Below are 7,467 nucleotides of genomic sequence, written 5' to 3' on the forward strand. Positions count from 1 at the left end.
ATCTAAATTATTCCCATCATAATTTCCAATGCTATCCAACATTTTGGTGCCGAGAACTTATAAGACTCCCTTGACACATACATATGGACATATTTGTAATGTTGAAAGCATGTCTGAGGATCATCATAAAGAAGTAGCATGTGTTGGAATTTAAGGTTTCACAGGTTTTTATTGTTGTTTTTTTCCCAATGGTGTATGTTAAATATTTACTGTAAACTAAGCACTGCACTGGGGTAGGAAAAGGCTGATCGGTTTGCTCACAGTCTTAAGCCCCAATTTACACACAAGGTAACTGAGGCACAGAGAAGTGAAGTGACTTACCCAAGGTCACACAGCAGACAAGTGGTGGAGCCGGGATTAGAACCCAAGCCCTTCCGACTCCCACTCTCATGCTCTACCCACTAGGCCACACACTTCCCTGTGACTAAAGCATGGGGTCACATGTGTCATATCTATGAATATCTTTAGCCTATCCCAGCTTCCTCAGCAACACACTGAGTAGGGAATGAAAAAAGGTCACCAGTTGCATCAGGCAAGATTTTTCTTCTTGCTCTTAAGAAGATGGTCGTTACTGCTGATGACCTATTCTCATTCTTACTAATCTTCCCTCCTTCTCATATCTACTTCAAACTCCTCAACCTGCTCTCTGGCAACAGCTCCACACTTGCCATGAGACAGCAGGGTGTATCTTGCTACCCTAGCACTGACCCTGATCCCTCTGGTCTGCCAATACATTTCTGCAACCTGATCAGCTGTACAAAGGGGATTCATTTAGGTGCTAGGGAGTATTCCCTCCTCATTAACTTCTCTTCTCCTACTCTTCTAGGCTCCAGGGGCAGGAAGGAACCAGTCGACTGGGGAATTTTGAGGCTTCCAGAAAACCTCTGCTTCCCTCTGTTGGGGCTCAGCCATTAGATGACCCCAGATGGAGGTCTAGGCTGTTTTTCTCCCTCCTACTTAGACTGCAAGCCTCATGTGGGACAGAAACCGTGTCCAACCTGATAAACCGACATCTACCCCGTTGCTTAGAACAGTGCTTGACACATAGTAAGTGCTTAACAAATACCACTATCATTATTATTATCATTATTATTGTTACTATGAACAAATACAAAAAAAATGAGAAAGAAGCCTTCAAAAAAGATCTAAACAGGATCACCACAGGATCATGAGCTCGTGATCATGGGCTATGTTGATGCAGGAGTGGGTAACGAGGCTGAAACATGGAAAAATGTCATTAGTTTCCACAGGGTCAAAAAGGCAATGGCAAGGGCTGCTCAATGAATGTGTCATTATCAGTTCGTGATTAGCAGCACTCACCTTCAGTTCCCACATAAGAGTAGGACACCCCGGGTGCACCCATGATTTAACAATGACATCTCACAGATTACATCCTAGATGTTAGCAGAATTCAAAACGTTATATGAGTTACTGCATCCATGAGGACGTAAATCCTGGAAAGTACACTGGTTTCAAACTCGAGTACCACCTATTCATTAAAAGGTGACCACCAAACCATCAAGAACAGAGTTGGTAGACATGATTCCTTCCCACAGGGAGCTTACAGCCCAAAGCCTGGGTCAATGGGTCCAAGAGAGGTTTGGACCCAAAAGAGAAGCAGAGAGGTTTGCTGGGAGCCTCAGGATTCCCCAGTTTAATGGTTCCTTCCTGCCCCTGAAGCCTAGGAGAGTAGGAGAAGTGAAGTTAATGAGGAGGAAAAACTCCCTAGTCCTTAAATAAAGAGAAAATTATCCAACACTTCAAACCCTTTTTTGAAAGAAAAAAAATCATTTAATTAGGAGGGTGGGGAAGTGCAGGAGCCAAAAAAATACAGGAAATCAAGATAAGGGCCACATGTGAGGGAGTGGAGCAGCAAGGGTTCTGTGTATGTGTTTTGGCCATTTTGATGAAGTCTAGGCAACAGGCACTGTCTGGAATTTTCCAAAATGTCAGCTATCTTGGTTGGTTGGGAAGGCACAACACCATCCCTGACGTGGCCCTTGTAGCATCTGCTTACCTAATTTGCCTTGTCCTGCTCTGACTGCTGAGGAGTCTTCATCGAGTATGTGAGTGAAAACTATGTCTTCTCATCATAGCATCTGTGTGTGAGTGAGTGTGTGTGTGTGTATGTGTGTGTAACTGAGAACTTTCATGTGCCCCTGAGAAAAATAGTTTGTGTATGCATTTATGTCACTAAGAAACTGTGACACGTGAGTAAAGGTGCGTGCTGAGAAAGTGAGCACAGCAGGAGGAAGGGATTACCGAGTTTAAGTGTCTCCAAAGATTTGGAGGAGGAAAAGGTGTCATCCAGAATATATTCTCATTTGTGATTTTGTCCACTCCACTATGCACTCCTCCCTCAGTGCCAACAAGTCTTTGTTTTAATTGGGTTCCCAAGGAAGGAGAAGAGGATGGTTCCCAAGTTTTGTGCTAAGCCAACCTTCTCCCTCCTGACTTCATGCTGTTCTGCTTTCCCTGTTCCTCGTTTTGCTCCATATTCTTCACTACCTATAACAAGTTAAGTCCTTCCAGCATTATCTCTCTTGGGTTTTATATTGGCAGCATCTTCTCCCCTCCCCATATTTTCTTGGCAGCCATCTTGCCCTTTAGCATGCTTCGGATGAAGGAAGGATCGGGTATCATTATCCACTTGGATGAGAAAATGGAGCCACCAAAATATTTTATTATATGTTTATTTGCACCCAGTGGATGTTCAAAAAACACCATCACTCGTTTCCCTTCCTCCACTTCCTTCAAGGCAGAAACAGCAGCTGTATCTACGATTCCTATTCCTCCCACTCCGACCAAGGGTGCAGAACAGGCTTTTCCCAGCTTGAGAAAGACATTTCCAACATGATTGGAAAATGTCTAGTGCTCCAGAGATCATCACTGGCCTAGAGTTCTGGGGCAACCATGTGTCTTCATTTTCCACAACTGCCCTCCATCACCTCCATTCTAACCACCAGAACTATGTTCCTGGTGGAGGGAGTGTGAGTCCCTGTCAAACCTGTCTCCTTCAGCCCTCTTCCCCATTTCTGCCACCTTCCCCCACCTCTTCTCTGGTTCCCCCTTCCTCTGCCTCCTGTCACTTATCACCCTAGGTCCTATTGCTGTGACTTTCTCCCCTTATACATTACTCCCCCTCCAGCCCCACAGCACTATTATAACATAATCACAATTTATTCATTTACATTAATGTCTGTCTCCCTTTCCAGATTGTAAGCTCATTGTGTGCAAGGACTATTAATTCATTCATTCATTCGGTTGTATTCAATGAGTGCTTACTCTGTGCAGAGCACTGTACTAAGACCTTGGGAGAGTATAATACAACAATAAACAAACACATTCCCTGCCCACAATGAGCTTACAGTCTAGAGGGGGACTGTGTCTGTTATACTGTTATATTGTACTTTCTAAGCACTTAGTACAGTGCTTCGCACACAGTAATCATTCAATAAATATGATTAATTGATTGTCGCTTCCTCTTCCTTTCTCTGGCTCTGTACATTTCTGGTTTTCTATCTTTCTGGCCTTTATAGCCCCACCCCTGGTGGGGCACTATCATAATCCCATCACCTTTCCAAAAATAGACTCGTCGTAGAGGAGAAGACCCCTCTCAGGTTCGCACCTGGAGAGTTTCCAGTACTCAACCAGTCTCGACTACGGGAGGGAGAGTCAAGCAGAGGCATATCCATTCCACTCCTAGCTTGGATAGTGGCTAGCAAGTGGAAGGCAGTCTGCTACAAGTCAAAACTCACTTGTGCTGGACATGGGAGAGAGTCGAGGGCGGAGACTCAAGTTGGCTGCACGGAAGGAGGCAATGGTAAATCACTTCCATATTTTTACCAAGAAAGCTCTATGGATATACTACCAGAACAGCTGCAGTTGGAGGTGGGGTGTTCTGGGAGAGATGTATTCATGGCATCGCTATGGGTCAGAGATGACTCAACAGCATAAGACAAGAGGAGAAGAAGGGTTCTCTTTAGGGGAAGGAGAAAGATGAGGAGCAGGTCATCTGCATATTCACAAACCAGACTATAACCAGCTAAATAAAAATGCAAATTTATATTGGGGTTTTTTTGGATTTTCATCTAAACGACAAGGTTTATTCTTCCAAGCACATAGCACAATGCTCGCCACACAGCAAGTGCTCGATTAATGCAATTGATTGATTTATCATTTTTCCTTCCCGCATAACTCTTATTTGTAAACTACCGGATTGCTTGGTGCCCAACTCATTTTAATGTACGCCTTTAAGAGCCTGAAAACTACGCTTTGGTCTTTAGCATTTGAAGGCCCATCTTGATTCAGACAAATACTGTTGGGTTTTTTGTTTGTGGATGCAGTGGCAGTTGAAAGAGACCACTGCTGTGTGAGAACATGCCTTGTAGACTCAGTCTCTGCTCAAAAAACCCTTAACATTTTTCTAAATATTACTAAAAATAAGATCAGGGTAGTCATGCATCTTCTGATAACTGGAAAATGCAAATGTAGTCCAAACGTATTGGATTATGTCCATCCAGCTGCAAAAAAAACCCCAAGAAAACTATATCTTGGACTGGTTGACCCTCTTTATTATGCAAAATTATACATTGCAGAAGAGATTTTTTTAAAAAAATGTATAGTTTTGGCACAAAATCCAACACAATTGTTCCCCGGGTCAAAGACTGATGTCATGCCAGTTTCCAAAAGGGACTGGGATTTGCTGTCTCATGTAGAACTGTCCCATGTATGTTTAAAGAACTGGAATATTCCCATTTCACTATCATGCCATCACCAGAGAAAGGCCCATTAGAACAGCCCTTCAGAATTCAGGTTTTCATCCTATTAACTGGACTATATGTGTCTCCTAGATGTAATTCAGTTCAAATTTCTTGCTTTGATATTATTTTTCAAGGCAAATATAATTAAAGATAATAATAATTGTGGTTTTTGTTAAACACTTACTACGTTCCAGGCTCTGTACTAGGTGCTGATGTAGATACACGATATCAGGTTGGGCACAGTCCCTGTCCCATATGGGGCTCACTGTCTTAATCCCCATTTTACTGATGAGATAACTGAGGCATAGAGAAGTTAAGTGACTCACCCAAGGTCACCCAGCTGATAATTCATTCATTCATTCATTCAATAGTATTTATTGAACGCTTTACTGTGTGCAGAGCACTAAGTGCTTGGGAAGTACAAGTTGGCGACATATAGAGACAGTCCCTACCCAACAATGGGCTCACAGTCTAGAAGGGGGAGACAGACAACAAAACAAAACATGTGCACAGGTGTCAAATCATCAGAATAAATAGAATTAAGAGCTAGGACTAGAACCCAGCTCCTCTAACTCACAAGTCCCTGCTCTTTCCACTAAGAAATGCTGCTTCTCATTACTTCTCCTTTAAAAGCATTGGCGAATGTGTGAACATTTTTAGCTTTTATGGCTGACAAAAATTATGTGAATTTGTCTAAGTAAACACTTAAACAGAAGCAATGAATAAAGTTCTCCACCTTGATTCATACAAGCAAAATAAATAGAATTAAAGCCACCAGGAAATGCTGGTGAATTGGGCCCCGCCCAGCACATACATTAAACACCGAGCCCCGATTTCCTGGAAATTCTTGCAATTCGGCGTAATCCATGGCTTGAAGAAGGAAGACTGCAAATGAAACAGCAGCATTCCATTGATTTCACACGCGTCATTGCTGAAGATCTTTACAAACAGTTTCACACAAGATGGCCTATATTTATTTACTTTCCCAGATATGTGTCCGGTTCTGGTGTCTGGTCGAAGGTGACTGACCTAAGAAGAGACATTTCTGGCAGCTTGGTTGCACTTTGAAGTTGTTGTTTAAACTGTCCAGAGCAAGTAAATCACAGTTCTGTTAGTGTAAAATGTGCATCTGGAGAGAAGAGACTCAGACCAGAAATAAAAGTTGAGTTCTAGAAGGGCATGAAGACTTCTCTAGTGGAGGCCAGGTTTTTCTATTGAGTGCAGTGAAATGTAGTAGGAAAAATGGCTTTGAAAGGGGGATAGGTACAATCTAATGGTTTTCCGAATGAACAGCGGCTCCAGTCCCATCTCTAATGGTATTTCTAGCGGCCTTTTCCTCACTTCAGTGATGAATGGTAAGATACAATACTTGATTGTCAGGCACTTCTAGAATGTTTCACACTGAGTTACCACGCAGAATGAATTATCTCAGGCTCCTCGATGTGAGAGTGGAGATTACTCACTGCATGAAGTGTGTATTTAGACCATGATGGTCCCCAGCTCTCTCTCCACTGTAGCCGCCTTGTGAAACCCTGAAACTCGGCTGCTGTTTCTATAAATTTGGAAAGAATGGGCAATCGTTCATCGGGACGTTTCTAGTTTTCAAGTTGAAATATTGGTTCTTACCACCCGAGATCTAGGTTGCACTTGTTGAAATACTGACTTCTGATCTCAAAGGTCCAATTTAATATTTAATTTTCGCGTCACTTACAGACCTCGACTGGAAGTAAGTTTTTAAAACATGACATTCTTTTTACTCTCTGTCATTAGAAAATGAACTAGTAATGAGAGATTTCTCATGGGGAGGATATGATTATGATGTGATTACAATGATTAGAAAACGTATCAGAGAATTATCTGACTAAAAGGAACCTCAGCATATCATCAGATTCTCTGACTCTCAGACCTTTCTTCTAGGCCATATTTTACCACATTTTCTAATTTTTAGAGGAGAGTCTGATTTAAAGTTTAAAGGAACAGAACATATTTTGATGCTCTGAATGCATCTCCTACAATAAAAAATTAAACATTCAGTGGTATTTATTGAGTGCATAATGTATGCACTGTACTATTTGCTTTAGAAAGTACATTTATTCAATCAATCATATTTATTGAGTGTTTACCATGTGCAGATTGCTGAACTAAGTGCTTGGGAAAGAACAATACAACAGAGTTGCTAGATGAAAACCCTGCCCACAAGGAGCTTACAGTCTTCAGAGGGAAACAGACATTGAGAAGCACGTGAGAAGCACCATGGCCTGGGAAGCCCAGAACCTGGGTTCTAATCCCAGCTCCACCCCTTGTCTGCTGTGTGTCCTTGGGAAAGTCACTTACCTTTTCTGTGCCTCAGTTCCTTCATCTACAAAACGGGGATTCAATACCTTTGGGATCTGATTATCATAATACGGTACTTGGTACATAGTAAGCGCTTAAAAAACAGCATTATTATCATTATTAGTGGTAGTATTATAAGTGAGAAGGAGAAAACTGATGGAGCACCTCAAAGCCAATGGTCAGGAATTTTGGCTAGATTTGGAGGGAAATGGGAAGCCATGGGAGGATTTGAATCCACAGCCATCATCATCATCATCAATCGTATTTATTGAGCGCTTACTATGTGCAGAGCACTGTACTAAGCGCTTGGGAAGTACAAATTGGCAACATATAGAGACAGTCCCTACCCAACATTGGGCTCACAGTCTAA

General features: G+C 42.2%; 1 non-coding gene across 1 annotated transcript; it reads left to right on the forward strand.

Moving 5' to 3' along the window:
- Positions 1-3,610: 3,610 nt before the first annotated feature.
- On the forward strand, positions 3,611-3,748 carry LOC119939756. The gene has a single exon (XR_005454720.1). It is a non-coding gene; the product is annotated as a small nucleolar RNA SNORA7 (small nucleolar RNA).
- Positions 3,749-7,467: the final 3,719 nt, after the last annotated feature.

Source organism: Tachyglossus aculeatus, chromosome 17, assembly GCF_015852505.1.
Source record: "Tachyglossus aculeatus isolate mTacAcu1 chromosome 17, mTacAcu1.pri, whole genome shotgun sequence".
NCBI lineage: Eukaryota > Metazoa > Chordata > Mammalia > Monotremata > Tachyglossidae > Tachyglossus > Tachyglossus aculeatus.